Source organism: Mangifera indica, chromosome 8 (assembly GCF_011075055.1).
Source record: "Mangifera indica cultivar Alphonso chromosome 8, CATAS_Mindica_2.1, whole genome shotgun sequence".
Classification (NCBI taxonomy): domain Eukaryota; kingdom Viridiplantae; phylum Streptophyta; class Magnoliopsida; order Sapindales; family Anacardiaceae; genus Mangifera; species Mangifera indica.
The window spans coordinates 16,704,723-16,721,090 of NC_058144.1; positions in this window are offsets into that span (position 1 = coordinate 16,704,723).

A 16,368-nucleotide genomic window follows, 5' to 3' on the forward strand; every position below is an offset into this window, starting at 1 on the left:
TGGATTTCAAGGGTAACAAGAAAGTTAACCAAGGCATAAAGGAAATTTCCACCAACCTTGGGGTCTTCCACCATCAATTCTTCCTCCAAGATGAATTGGATAAAGGAAAAAAGCAACTAAAGAAAAACTACAAAGTTTTACTTGAATATTTCATTATCAAAGAAGTCTAGCCTTTACAAGTGAAAATCCACTTTCATATACAAGAGCAAGTGGCACCAAAAATTGGGCATTAATTTGACATGGAAGCTTTTCCCTTCATTTGAGCTTAGCCATTCATTCAATACTAAGGCCATACCATATTAATTGAAGAAAACAACAAAAGGGAACAACTTTTCCCTAAAAGGTGGAACTATGTCCACCAACTAAAGTTACTTGATTCCCTTTTAGTTGCAATCCAACTAAATGGGCTTCATGGCATCTTGGGCTCCATTTAAGTGATGGAGGGCTGTCTTATCTACTTGGGCTTTAAGTGGGCTTGTAGTTGGCTTCTTGGACTCATTTAAGCTTCCATTTCATTAAGGCCTTGGATGCAAGTAATGAGATTACACCCAAAAGTAAAGTTAGGCCAAGGTGGAAAAAACAATGAATCTTTGGGCTTGCATGGAGCTAATTCTTCATTCTCAATGGTGGCTTGAGCCAAATGGAGATTTGATAGAGACTTGGAAGCTAAGGTTGGAGAGGTAGCTGAAAATACATCATCCCCTCCGGGTTGGGAATGACTTGCCTTCAAGTCTTCAAGGTGGCTATCCTCCATGTATGGTGAAAGATCTCCAATGTTGAAGGTGGCTGAGACTCCTCCCATTTCATCTAGAAGATTCACCTTGTATGCATTGTCATTCACCCTTTCAAGCACTTCAAATGGTCTATCAGCCCTTGGAGCTAGCTTACTCATCCTTTTGCTTGGAAATCTCTCTTTTCTCAAATGCACCCAAACCAAGTCACCCGGTTTGAAAATGGATGGCTTTCTATGCTTGTTGATCTTCCTCTTGTAAGCTTCATTGGCCTTTATGATTTGAAATTTGATGGTTTCATAGAGCCTTTTCATGGTAGCAGCTTTCTCCTTGGCATCCTTGTGAACTTGCATATCAAGAGGTAAGGAAGTTAGGTCCAAAAGAGTTAAGGGATTAAGGTCATAGACTACCTCAAACGGAGAGTGGTCGATTGTTGTGCTCGGACTCCTATTGTAGGAAAAATCAGTTTGAGCAATCTTCAAGTCCCAATCCCTTAAGTGCTTGTTAACCAAAGTCCTCAAGATTATTCCCAAAGTCCTATTAGTTACTTCGGTTTGACCATCGGTTTGAGGGTGATGAGAGGTGCTAAACATGAGCTTGGTTCCCATTTTACTCTATAATGTCCTTCAAAAGTGGCTCAAGAACTTGGTGTCTCGATCCGAAACTATGGTTCTTGGAATTCCATGTAGCTTCACCATTTCCTTGAAGAACAATTCAACCACCTTGCTAGCATCTTCAGTCTTGGAACAAGGGATGAAGTAGGCCATTTTAGAGAATCTATCTACTACCACCATTATAGCATCCTTTCCCCTTTAAGTTCTTGGAAGAGCCACAATAAAATCCATGCTAAGATCCTCCCATGGCTGTTCCGGAATAGGTAAAGGCATGTAAGGACCAGGTTTGAAATGAGACTTGGACCTTTGACATGTGCCACACCTTGCAATAATGGCTTGGACGTCACTCACCATCTTAGGCCAATAGAAATGCTCTTTAAGCATGTCTAAGGTCTTATTTATGCCAAAATGACCTGCTAATCCACCACCATGTGTCTCTCTAATGAGAAGTTCCCTAAAAAAGCTCTTAGGGATGCATAATGTAGCTCATTTGAAAAGAAAACCATCATGGACAGAATAGTCTTCATATGCCCCTCTAGAACACTTCTTCATGATCTCCCAAAGCTTATCATCTTCATTGTAATATTGTCTCATAAGTTGGAAACCTAGAACTCTTGCATCAAGAATGGATAACAAGGAATGCCTTCTTGAAAAAGCATCAGCAACTACATTGGAAGAACCTCGTTTATATGCTGAAACAAAAGAGAAAGACTGGAGGAATTCCACCCATTTAGCATGCCTTAAACTTATCTTATATTGGCTACTAAGAAACTTCAAGGCTTGGTGATCGGAATGAAGCACAAATTGTCTAGGCCTTAGGTAATGACTCCAATGATCAAGGGCTCTAACAATTGCATAGAATTCTTTGTCATAGGTGGAGTATCTTCTCTTGGACTCATTGAGCTTCTCACTAAAGTAAGCAATGGGCCTTTTGGCTTGAGTTAGGACTGCCCCAATGCCAACTCCACTTGCATCACATTCCACTTCAAATACCTTATCAAAATCAGGTAAAGCAAGTATGAGGGCTTCACATAACTTCTTTTTAACCTCTTCAAATGTTGTAGAGGCTGTCGTGGACCATTCAAACCCATTTTTCTTCATACATTCAGTGATGGGAGCCATGAGAGTGCTAAAATTAGGCACAAAATGCCTATAAAAAGAAGCAAGGCCGTGGAAGCTTTTAACTTCAGTGAGAGTATTTGGTTGGGGCCAAGTTTTAATGACATCTACTTTGGATTGATCTACTTGAATGTCATCCTTAAAAACTACATATCCAAGGAACACAACTTGGTCTACAAAGAATTCACACTTCTCTTCTTTTGCATATAACTTATTTTTCCTCAACACATCAAAAACACTTCTCAAATGCAAGACATGATCATCAAGAGTTTTGCTATATACTAATATGTCATCAAAATAAACAACAACAAATGCACCAATGTAAGGTTTGAGTACCTCATTCATAAGCCTCATGAAAGTGCTTGGAGCATTTGAAAGGCCAAAGGGCATAACCAACCATTCATATAAGCCTCCCTTAGTCTTGAAGGTTATCTTCCATTCATCTCCTTCTTTCATCCTTATTTGATGGTAGCCACTCCTTAGATCAATTTTGGAGAAGACACAAGCACCATGTAACTCATCAAGCATGTCATCAAGTCTAGGGATGGGATACCTATACTTGATGGTTATATTTTTAATGGCTCTACTATCCACACACATCCTATATGAGCCATCTTTCTTAGGAACAAGTAGGGCCGGAATGGAACATGGACTCATGCTAGGCTTTACAAAGCCCTTCTCAATCAATTCTTCCACTTGTCTTTGCAACTCTTTAGTCTTTATGGGATTGCATCTATAGGCTGGCTTATTAGGCAATGGTGCACCTGGAACTAAGTCAATTTGATGCTCAATGCCTCTTAAAGGAGGGAGGCTGGATGGAAGCTCTAATGGGAACACATCTTCAAATTCAGCCAAAAGAGATTGAACTAAGGGATGGGCTTCTTTCTTCTCATGTTTGAGCTCCCCTTCAAGTATAAGTAATACAAAGACAGGTTGCAAACTCAAAAGAGCCCTTTCTACTTGCTGCCCATTCATATACATACTCTCCTTTTTAGCTTCTTTCCCTTTGATAGCCTTGTTAGCTTCTTGGGGACTAAGAGGTAGCAAAATAATGGTCTTCCCTTTGAATTTGAAGGAATAAGTGTTCTTCTTACCATTATGAGTTACTTCTCTATCAAATTGCCAAGGTCTCCCTAGCAACAAATGGCATGCATCCATGGGAACTACATCACACACAATCTCATCGTGGTAATGCTTGCTAATGGAGAAGAAAACAAGTACTTGTTTGGCTACTTGGAGGCTGGTCCCATTGCTCAACCATTGGAGCTTATATGGTTGAGGATGAGGTATGGTAGACAATCCAAGTTTCTCAACTAATGTAGATGAAGCCACATTTGCACAACTTCCACTATCTATAATCAATGAACACACCTTACCTCCAATGGTGTATCTTGATTGGAAAATTTGGAGTCTTTGTTCCTCATGTGGAAAGGACTTGGAATGTAATGCTCTTCTAATCACTAACATCTCTCATTCATCAACCCTTTGCATGACCTCCTCTTCTTCTTCTTCGATAGCTCCATCTTCATGGCCATAATCTACATTCTCTTCATCTTCTTGAAGACATTCTGTAATAGCTTGAATCTTCATCAATGACAAAGTTCTTCTATTTGGGCATTCGGTTTGGAAGTGTCTATAGCCTTGGCATTTAAAGCACTTTTTATTGGAGAGATCAAGTTTTCCCATAGTTGGTTTGTTCTTGCTAGGTCTACCACCTTTTCTTTCTCTTTCTCCTTGGAAGTGATTTCGACAGCCTTATAGTTGGATGGGGAACCCTTTTGAAAGGTGGTTCCCTTGTTGAAAGGAGGACTTTTGTAGAATGAAGTCCCCTTAGTAAATGGCTTGGCAATCGTAGACTTCATGGCCTTCTTTTGCTGCTCCACCTTAATAACCAACTTACAAACATCTTCAAAGGTGCAATATGGTTGCAATTCTACCATATGAGCAATGTCTTGGTTTAAACCACCAATGAATCTTGCAATAGTTTGCTCTTTCACTTCTGACAGCTCACTTCTCATTAATAACTTCTCAAACTCTCTTATGTAATGCTCTACTCCATCACTTCCTTGTTTAAGGGTGTGTAGCTTGAGGTAAAGATCTTGTTTATGGTTGTCTGAAAGGAATCTTCTCTTCATAAGTTTTTTTAGTTTCTCTCAAGATCTCACTCTTTCTTTGCCATCCCTTTCCCTTTGCTTTTTAAGATTTTCCCACCACAAGGATGCATAATCCTTGAATTTCAAGATGGCAAGTTTACATTTGTTCTCATCTGAATAGCCTTTATATTCAAAAACTCTCTCTATAGCATGTAACCAATCAACAAAATCATCCAGACTCATGCTCCCTTCGAATTCTGAAATTTCAATCCTTAAACCCCTATCATCATCTTTTTCTCTCTTAGGTGGCCTCTCTTGTTCTTCCTAACTTGAATAATCATGAAGCATCAATTCCTCCCTATGATGTCTAGGAGGAGAGGAAGGTCTAATATGTTTTCTTGGTTGATGTAGTTAGGTTGGGTGAGGTGGAGGAGGGGGTATTAGGCTTTGTGTTGAAGTTTGGGGTTGTGATAAGGGTGCCCGACTTTGAGTGAGGGTCAAGTCCCTCATCATTTGCATCATTTGATTCATTTGGTCCTTAATGGCCTTAAGTTCTCCTTTGACCTCTTTTTTTAATGCCATGTTGGCAAATTCCCAAGGATGAGAAGGTGAGGAGGATGAGGATGAAGTTCTTTTATGAGACATTTGTGGTAATGGCTAGTAGGTAAAGGTTAATGGTTATAAGTGTTTAAGGGTTGGGGTGAGTATTGGTAAGTGTTTAGGTTAAGGAAGGTTTGTGTTTAAGGCAAATTAAGGTTCTGTGAACAGTAATTTGTAGTGAAAAGTAAATTCGGGGAGGTGAACAGTAGCTCCGGGAGGTAGAAGTCAGTCAACAAATCACACAAACAACATAGGCTCTGATACCAAATAGTGCATATCCATCAAGGCAATGCAACAATTCACAAACTCAAATCTGGAAATTAATGTTCATATGGCACAGCAACACTTTGTCTTCCAATTTAATCAATTAAATGACCTCCAAAACATATAAAGGATAGATCATTGGAAAGGGTACTCAAAGAGCTTTCTAATGGTATATTATAGCAATCACAACTCAACAACAAGGCATTCAAAACTTATTTCAAAGTTTGATGGCAAAATCTGAAAATGGCGAAATCACACACTGTGAACAGTATCCGGACATACAACACATATTCACACTTTGGATTTCAAGGGTAACAAGAAAGTTAACCAAGGCATAAAGGAAATTTCCACCAACTTTAGGGTCTTCCACCACCAATTCTTCCTCCAAGATGAATTGGATAAAGGAAAAAAGCAACTAAAAAAACACTACAAAACTTTACTTGAATATTTCATTATCAAAGAAGTCTAGCCTTTACAAGTGAAAATCCACTTTTACATACAAGAGCAAGTGGCGGAAAAAATTAGGCATTAATTTGACATGGAAGCTTTTCCCTTCATTTGAGCTTAGCCATTCATTCAATACTAAGGTCATACCATATTAATTGAAAAAAACAACAAAAGGGAACAACTTTTCCCTAAAAGGTGGAACTATGTCCACCAACTAAAGTTACTTGCTTCCCTTTTAGTTGCAATCCAACTAAATGGGCTTCATGGCATCTTGGGCTCTATTTAAGTGATAGAGGGCTGCCTTATCTACTTGGGCTTCAAGTGGGCTTGTAGTTGGCTTCTTGGACTCATTTAAGCTTCCATTACATTAAGGCCTTGGATGCAAGTAATGAGATTGCACCCAAAAGTAAAGTTAGGCCAAGGTGGAAAGAGCAATGAATCTTTGGGCTTGCATGGAGCTAATTCTTCATTCTCAATGGTGGCTTGAGCCAAATGGAGATTTGATAGAGACTTGGAAGCTAGGGTTGGAGAGGTAGCCGAAAATACATAAAGTCCCTAAGTTATGTACAAGGAGCAAACAAGCACGGTACAATAAAAACACAAACCAACAACCACAAAAACAACACATAAAAGCTAGCCATAAGACACCACAACAAATCACCATAACTAGGAATAGTCCTTGAACATACAAACGGGAAGATTCCACATGTTAGCAAATACAATGTTTTCATTCGTTCTCTCAATGTTGTAAAGGAGAGAAACTCTTTCACGGGTAGCCTTCTTGATAAGGCTTGTAATTCCCTCCTTAGTAGTTTTTCTTTTATTGAAAATAATGTTGTTCCTCTCCTTCCATATATAATATACAACAGCTCCAAAACTCATTTACAAATAGTATTCCTTAAAGACTTTTGCTTCCATCTAAAAGATCAATTTGTAACATAATCTACCCAAGTATGAGGAGTGCAAACATGGTGGTAAGAGTTTAAAACAGTAGCCCATATTTCTTTACTAATTTCACAATTGATAACAAATTATCAAGGTCTTCTCTATCTTGATTGAAAAGGCTACAAAAGTCATTTGAAGAAAGATCGAATCTATGCATTCTTGTTTTAGTCATTAATCTTTTTTAATAGCCATCCATAAAATAAAAGAATGCCTAAGATAGTTCTTCTTAAACCTCACTAATTTATACTAGCTCAAGCTCTCCTTTTTTCTTCTTATCTGCTCCCAAGTTGAGCGAATGGTAAAGGAATCTTGCTATCCTGAAATCTAAATGGTGATATCATTCCCTCCTTTTGGTTAAAGTGGCATAAAGGCTTTAATTTCCAAAAGATGAATAGAGTTTGTAGATGGCCAAGACCAAGTTCCATTCTTGATAATCTCTTTAACTTTAGCTTCCATATTAAGCCTAGAATCATAAACAATTCGATTACCATATTTTTCCAATAGAGGACCATGCAGATGCCAATTGTCGTGCCAGAACAAATTGTTCTTACTATCCCCAATACTCTTTTTAATTTTACTCCTCGCTTCATTTTGAAGTTTAAGGATTTTCCTCCAAATCCAAGAACTATTTTTATTCAACTTAGCCTCCCAAAGATTTTTCTTTTTCAATCTATTTTCTTTTACCCAATCAGACCAAAGAGAAATATTTTTATCTTGAAGGAGATTCCATATGTGCTTCATCTTGGCTACCTTGTTCCATTCTTTGCTCATTATTCCAAGACCTCCCTTTTCCTTCTAGACACAAACCTCATCCTAGGCCACCTTAGATTTCTTCTTATTTAGATTAGGGCCATCCCACAAAAAGGCTTTCAATGTTGTGTCTATCAACTTATGAATCTTCATGGGGAGGATGAATAAGAATGACCAATATATTTGTATGCTAAATGAGATTGCCTTAAAGAGAACAAGCTTACTAGCATAGGATAGAACCTGTTCTTCCAAGACCAAATTGCACTCAAAATTTTGTCAACGAGAAGGCTACAATCTTACTCTAAAAGTTTATTAACCTTGATAGGAACACCTAGGTACTTGAAAATGAGAGATCTTTTTTCATAGCCTAGCTCCTCTTTGATGCAATTTTTCTCCTCAAATGAGACCCCAAAGAAGAAAATATTACTCTTGTCTTGATTTGCTTTTAGGCCTGACCATTTATGGAATTGAGCAAAGATGTCCTTTAAGGCTTTAATAGAAGGAATATCCACCCTACAAAACAACATAAAATCATCTGCAAAGCATTAATGAGTAATGTTGTTATACTTACATTTCTAATGATGGCTAAAGGTAGGGTTTTCTTTGAAAGTCTCTATCATTCTTGAAAGAACTTCCATGACTATCATGAATAAGTAAGGACATAAAGGATCCCCTTGTCTCAAACCTCTTATGTTATTGAAAAAACCCACTAATTCACTATTGATGCATAAAGAGAATATCGAGGTGGTGATGCATTCTTCCATCTATGCAATGAACTTGGCCAAAATGTAGATTACATAAAGAATTGCAATTAAGAATCTCTAATTAAAGGAATTGTAAGCTTTCATAAGGTCCACCTTGATGGCATACTTTTTATCCTTTGAGTCTTTATGGTAGTTGTGCATCAAGTCTTGGCATAAAAGTATATTATTTGCTATGCTCCTACCTTCTACAAATGTCGTTTGTGCTTTTTGATAAAACTCGAAAAAATATGTTTAAGGCAATTTGTAATCATTTTTATGATGCATTTGTTGATGGTGTTGCAATATGTTATTGGCTTGAAATCTTTACAAGAAGAAGGGTTAGCAACTTTAGGAAAAATGGCTAAAATTATGCAATTTACCATCTTCAACAAATGGTTGTTTACAAAGAAGTGTCTAATAGCTTGCACCACATCATTGCTTATATCATCCCACACCATCTTAAAAATAGAGCTTCATTGATTTCAGCTTTTGAAACTTCTTGGGATAGATTTTTGGTTAAATTCAAAGGGATTCAAAATTTAATACGCTCTCTAAGCTTGCTCTCATCCACTTCTTCATTATCCAGACTAGTAAGGATCTTGAAATATCTAACAAATTCTTCCTTAATCATCTCTTTGTCATAAAAGTTAAGCCATCTTGAAAAAGGATGCCATGGATTAAGTTCCTATTTCTCTTACCATTTAAACTCTTGAAGAAGAATATGGTATTTTGGTCTCTCTCTCTTAGCCAATAAACCTTAAATTTTTGCTTGGCAAAGGATTCTTCCTCTCAACTAAGCCATCTAAGTTTCCTAGCTTTCTCTTGTTCTTCAAACTATAATTTATCATTACGATGATTGAGATCCAATCTACTTTGGACATTGTTAAGCAAAACTCTAACCTTATTCGCCTAAATCTTTCTTATTTAACTTCATTAACCTTCTTTTGAATATATTAAGTTTTTGCACTAGTCTAAACATAAGGTTGCCTATCACATTCATCTTCCAATTTTCTCTAACAATATCAAGGAATTTATCATGATGTGCCCACATATTAAAGAACTTGAAATGGACTTTGCACTTTTCCTAATTTAAGCCTATTTTAACCAAACATGAGGAGTGATATGAAAAAGAGCTATTGAGAAAGTTTACCCTCAAATCTAGAAAAAATGACTTCCAACCATCATTAACCAACACTCTATCCAATTTGCAAGCAATAAGATTATCACCTTCACTACAATTATTCCATGTCATATAATTACCTATAAATTGCAAGTCATCAAGCTTAGCCTCTCTACAACACAGGTTCAAATTATCACTATAGGAGTCTTTTCTAGTATTTCCTCCTAACTTCTCTTGATGGCTTCTAATGGCGTTAAAGTCGCCCATAACAATCCAGAGGTCTTTTGAATTAGATTTAGCCAAAGAACATAACTTCTCTCGAACGAATAATTCTACCCATAGACAAAAAACACCAAGAGACGACAATCACCATTCTTCAAATTAGCCTCACAGTGCACAACATGATCTAATTTATCTATGACCCTAAGGTTAATTTTCTCATCATCCCATCCAATCCATATCCTTCCTCTAAACCTATACTCATAATTAAACATAAACTGCCAATCACGGAAAGTGGTTTTAGCAATGGCCTTCGACTTATTTCTTTCACTTTAGTTTCCAAAATACTTAAAATAACTAAATTATTTTTTCTCATAAGGTACCTGATCTCCTTTTGCTTTAGGGGGGAATGTAACCCTTTTATATTTTGTACTTCTAAGTTAATCATTGGAATTTTTTGAAGCTAAAGACTTATTTCTCATCTTTGCCAACTTTTTTCTCTGATATTTGCTTAACTTGCTTCATGACACTCCATTAAAATCCCTTTTCATCTACCTTTAATAAATTGTTGAATGAGATAGTTTGAGGAGAGTCCATGTCCTCATCATCTTAAGGGTACCCTTGCTCTATTTTTTCTCTTATAAGTACTCTTTTATTCTGTCTTCACCTTTCTTGAATGATGATCCCTACCTTTTCTACAACTTCCTCTTTACCTTGACTTTCCAAAGTCACAATCTCCTTGCCTTTGGCTTCTGGTTTTGTTTCCTTATCCTCTAAATTTTTCTCCTTTCTACCTTTCTTATTTATCTGATTACCTTCCTTTAGTTCAGCAAATCTATTGTTACTGAATTCTTTCTTTTTGTTTTTGTCCTCTTTGACTTTGCAATGATTCTTCCTTTGTATCTCCCAAGATTCTTTCATACCCTCATTTTCTTCACCCCCCATGGTCGTTTTGGAATACTCTATTTTTTTGTCTTAAGTTTTCCTCGGGTAGTTTTTTTAACTAAGCTTTCTTAGACAAGTTGCACTTTAAGGAAGTCTTTCTTGTTCTCATTTTTTCTACACTCCTCATTGGTATGCCTGAATGTGTTGCAAATGTTACAATTGAGAGGCCTTTAACTATACTTCACCTTTAGCTCAACATTCTCTCTATCCGGCATGCTAATATTAAAAATTTTCGAGAAGCTTTTATTAACACCTATTTAGATACATATCTTAGCATATTCAAATCGAAAACCTTCCTCTGTAATTAAATCAAGGTCGAGAGAATGTCTAAGGTGACTTGTTATGTAACTTAGTCCTTGAGGATTCTAGTATTCAAAGGGAAGACCATAGACCTTCACCCAAACATTAAGGTTAGAGTTAAAGAAATAAACATCTTTAAACAAAAGTAAAAACACTTGTCACTTGGCTTGGAAAACAACCTTCACATTACTCTTCTTTGCATAAACACTTTTTTTTTGGTAATTAAAATCAATATTGGTTGGACAGGTAAACTTGGGGCATAGTGATTAGACCCACAACCACTGTACCAGATAAGTCAAGGTTTCACAAACTTGGAAGAGGCTCAAACGCAAGTCTTATCTTTGGAAGTTCTAATACTCCACCAGTTCTTCTAATCTTTAGAGTCTTTTTGTATAAACACTCTTTTTCTTTTCCTTATTTTCTCCCCTACCCTCGACTTGCCCATTTTTCTTTTGCACACACTCTAATGTTTTGTCACTTTTTCCTTTACAATCTATTCTATTTTTCTCGAACTCTCTTATTTTAAACTCTCATTTTTTTTTACTTTATCACTTTTATTCTTATTTGATCCTTATAAGCTTGTCTAATTGTTAAAGGCACAAAAGTGAATGATCTCCATTCCATGGTGAAAGAGCATCTATTCTTATATGCATCATGCATTACTTGTTAAGGTAAGTGCCTTAGAGCTAATTAAATTTGACATTTGTAGATGCAATTTTATATTAATAATTAATAAAGGATTTATTGTTATTCAATTCATATGTTGTCTATTTATATGATCGTACAAATAACATACTTTTAGAATGGTAGAACTATGATGATGGGATCAAATAATTGATTGTGGAAACCCTATGTACATTTTTAGTAGAAAAATCCATAATCTTGGTACTACAATGAACGAGGGCATATCTAATGGTGATGAGATTATCATAGTATTGAGCAACCCTAGCAAAAGTGATGATAGTTCTCATATGTTGAAGTTGTTGTAGACAGCTTGATGCAACATATAAGTGCACGTTATTAACGTGTTCATTAGATTGACCCGACAATAGGATATCCATATGGATAGTTGCTCTAGTGTCTATAAAATAAATACTCTGAACACCACAGGTGCATGTGATCTTGTGACTTGAGGTTATTAGATCATCTTGAGTAAGGATTTGTATGATTTGACGTTATCTAACGTGTCACTATAATTAGGGTAACTATAAAGGTAGTAATAGACTATATCATGAAATACATGGAGGCTATGGTTGATCAATAAAAAATTCATCATTCTTAAGCATAGAAGTAGATATCTCACATGAGAATATTAAATAACATCTATGATAGGTTGAATCTATAACCATAGTCAGATAAAGTTGTAGCCTAATCCATGTTAGTCATTGATGTATATTGATTCATATTGAGAAACTATTAAGATATACACTTTTCTATGTCCTAACTTTGAGATATATTGGTTGATGAAAGGATTGAATTACACGTAACTGTGATGTTGTAAAAGCTTAAGAGATATATGTTAACACTATATCGTCTAGATAGCTGTGATGCTTTGCTAGAGGCCAATCTTGGTTTGTGTTTTAATTCAACCTCAAATTTAGACATTACCAATTTGATAAAGAGTTTATAGGTCACATGCATATAAGGGTTGATTCAAACCTAGAGGTGAGGATTATTTGATAATAATCTTGGTGTTTAAAGAAAGAGAGAATCCAGTCGACATGCTTTGACCAAGGTTCACTTAGTGTGCATAGTATTAGTGGCACCATGCATAATGTAACCTCTCCTAACCATTGGGTGTGTTACAGAAAAACGGCATGAGTTCCCCTATTTTAGAGGGCCCGGGGAATATTTTTCTTTTTTTCATTATGCCTTGTAACACTCCCAATTTGTAATTCACACAAACCAGTCCTACCAATCGACTAGATTTTTATCAACTTAATCACAATTAGTAAAATAAATACATAATAATAACAATTATAAAAATTATCACCCACAGAAACTTTGTAACCAATTTTCAAAACTAGTTTTATATATATATATATATATATATATTACATATACATTATAACATTTAAGTCAACAAAATTATGGTGCCTTCCTCCCTTAGCCTCATGTCTCATTAGTGCTCCTCGGGAACCTTTGCTGCATTTCTTTACCTGTAAAATATTAAATTAAACGGAGTGAGCGACTATGGCTCAGTAAGAAAATCATACTAAACACTTAAAGTATTTCATACCAATATTAATCTCTTTCATACTCAGCGTGTCTGGGCTATTCATATATAAAATTATTGACACGGACACGCATTAAACACATATCAGAATTCTTTCCTTTCACACATTTATTCATTTCCTTACTATACAGATATGATTCACTCGTTATGATTTATGCATGTATGAGTGTCATGACATTTCTATTTTCTGATCGTACATCTTTCTCAACTCTTTATCAGCCACACAGGCTTGTATGCATAATTCTAATGCAAATGACTTTCATAAAATATTTATTAATTTGTTTCTCTCTCTTTCTCATTGATCGATCTAGACTACATATGATAGTACTTGCAGTCACCATACAAAGTATAATTCTCTCTTACACGCATTTTTTTTTTCTTTACTGTCCACACAATACAGCTAATATTTTTCTTTGCTGTCCACACAGTACAGCTGATATTTTTCTTTTGCTGTCCACACAGTACAGCTGATTTTTTTCTTTGCTGTCCACACAGTACAGCTGATATTTTTTTCTTTGCTGTCCACACAGTACAGCTGGTTGTCCACACAGTACAACCGATTATTTTATTTGCTGTCCACACAATACAGCTGGTTGTCCACACAGTACAACCGATTATTTTATTTGCTGTCCACATAATACAGCTGGCGTGTAAGGATTTTTAGTATGTTTTCTGCTTTCCTGTATCATATGAGTCATTATAAAACCAAAAATACTTATTTTCCATTTTCTAAAAGCATGCATGACTTAGAAAATATTTTTCCTCTCTCTTTATTTTTTTTCTAAATCATGCATATGTTATGATTCCTCATGTATGCATATATAACCATAATATGAAATATGCACATTTGTTATTTTCCCTTATTCTTTTCATTCCTCAAATATCATATTATTTTCTCATGCATTTATATATATCTCATGCATTGAATTAATTTCAAAATACACAATGTAGGTTTAATATAAGGGTTATTACACATATTATGCACATAATTAAGCAAAATTAACCTATATCACATAAAATGACATTTTTGCCCTTATGGCCAAAATTTACCTTTTTACCCTTATGGCCAAAAATTACATCATGAATCCTAATGAATTTCTTTATCCTTTTAAGCATAAATCACTCTAATTCTAATACCTTACACACTTATATAAGTAAAGGTTATTTAAATAACCTAACTCAAATTTACTTCAAGTATGTAAAGTATGAAATTCTTACCTTTTCTTTGCCAAATAGGTGATTTAAGCTTATTCACCTTCTTTTCTTCTTCTTGGCAACCTTAATCAACCAAAAATATAATCATTCATCAAACTCCCAAATTTCACATATCTTAAAAATTAAATTTCTTACCTTAGAATTGACCAGAATTGACAGATCTACACTTTTAATAACTGGGGCCTCTGGAAATTAGGTGGTTTAGTTAGGTTTTTGGACGAATTTTGGTTAAGGGAAAGCTTTAGCTTAATTTCATGGAGTTCTCGGCTAAAAATGGAGAAGATGAATAGATTATATATTTTATAAGCCTTTTGGACCATTTTGCCCTTAACATTTTCCATAAATTACTATTTTATCCTTAGCCAATTACCAAAAACCCTTAGCACCACCATATAATTTCAAGTGTGCCCTTCAATTTTAATTCCCACTTTGTCCCTTGAATCTTTATAAAATGACCATTTTACCCCTTTTGAAAAATATTGCTCATTTAGTAGTTTTCTCTAATTCTTTTGCAATTTCTTTACACAACAAGTTATAAAATCCATTCTAGGGGTAATTTTGGAAGTGGAGTTTACTGACACACTTGAATTCGGATGTTACATTTCTTCCCCCCTTAAAAGAATTTCGTCCTCGAAATTTAAACAAATAAGTTGGGAAATCTCTCTCTCATTTGTTGCTCAACCTCTCATGTGGCTTCTTCCACCTTATGATTCTTCCATAATACTTTCACTAATGGAATTGTCTTATTTCGGAGCTCTTTTATTTTTCTATCTAGTATCTGCACCGGTTGCTCCTCATAAGCTAAATCTTCTTTTAATTCCACATCATCTGATTTCAAGACATGTAAAGGATCGCTAATGTACTTTCTCAATAAAGAAATATGAAATACATTATGAACTCGATCCATACTAGGTGGAAGTGCAAGTCTATAAGCCACCTTGCCCACTCTTTCTAAAATTTCAAATGGGCCAATAAATCTTGGAGCAAGTTTCCCTTTTCTTCCAAATCTCATCACGTGCTTGTAAGGGGCTACTTTCACAAAAACTTTATCACCCGGTTGGAACTCTACTTCTTTCCTTTTCAAATCTGCATAGCTCTTTTGTCTGTCTTGAGCTTGTTTCATTCTAGTCTTGATAGCCTTTATATCTTCCACCATCCTCTGGGTTAACTCAGGCCCAAGAACTTGACTCAAATCATCTCGCTCTCCTATATCATCCCAATGTAATGGGGATCTACACTTTCTTCCATAAAGAGCCTCATATGAGGCCATTTTAATGGTGGACTGGTAACTATTATTATATGCAAATTCTATCAATGGAATCATTTCATGCCAGGTCATTTTATAATCTAAACAACAGGCCCTCAACATATCCTCTAGTATTTGATTCACCCTTTCTGTTTGGCCATCTGTTTGAGGATGATATGCTGTGCTAAATGCCAGCCTAGTACCCGATGCTCTTTGTAAGCTACCCCAAAAAGCTGAAACAAATTTGGGGTCTCTATCTGACACAATAGTTTTGGGTACACCATGTAATCTCACAATCTCCCGTATATAAATCTGTGCCAGTTGATCTGAAGCAAAACTATCTTTCACTGGAATAAAATAGGCCGATTTAGTCAATCTATCTACAATCACCCATAATGCATTATAGCCTTTTTGTACTCGAGGTAGGCCACTGATGAAATCCATTGAAATATCTTCCCATTTCCATTCAGGAATACTAAGTGGATGAAGCAAACCTGAAGGTCTCTGATGCTCGGCCTTGACCTGTTGACATACCAAGCACTTAGCTACATAGTCTCCAATATCTTTTTTCATACCTATCCACCAATAAGTTTTCTTTAAATCCTGATACGTCTTTACTCCCCCAGGGTGGGCAGTGTAAAGTGTATCATGTGCTTCACTTAGAATTTTCTTTCTCAACTCCAGATCTTGGGGAATACATACCCTGTTTTTGAACTTGAGCACTCCATCTATCATTTGAAACTCAGTTGCTTTCCTTTCACATATTTGTTGACTTATTTTC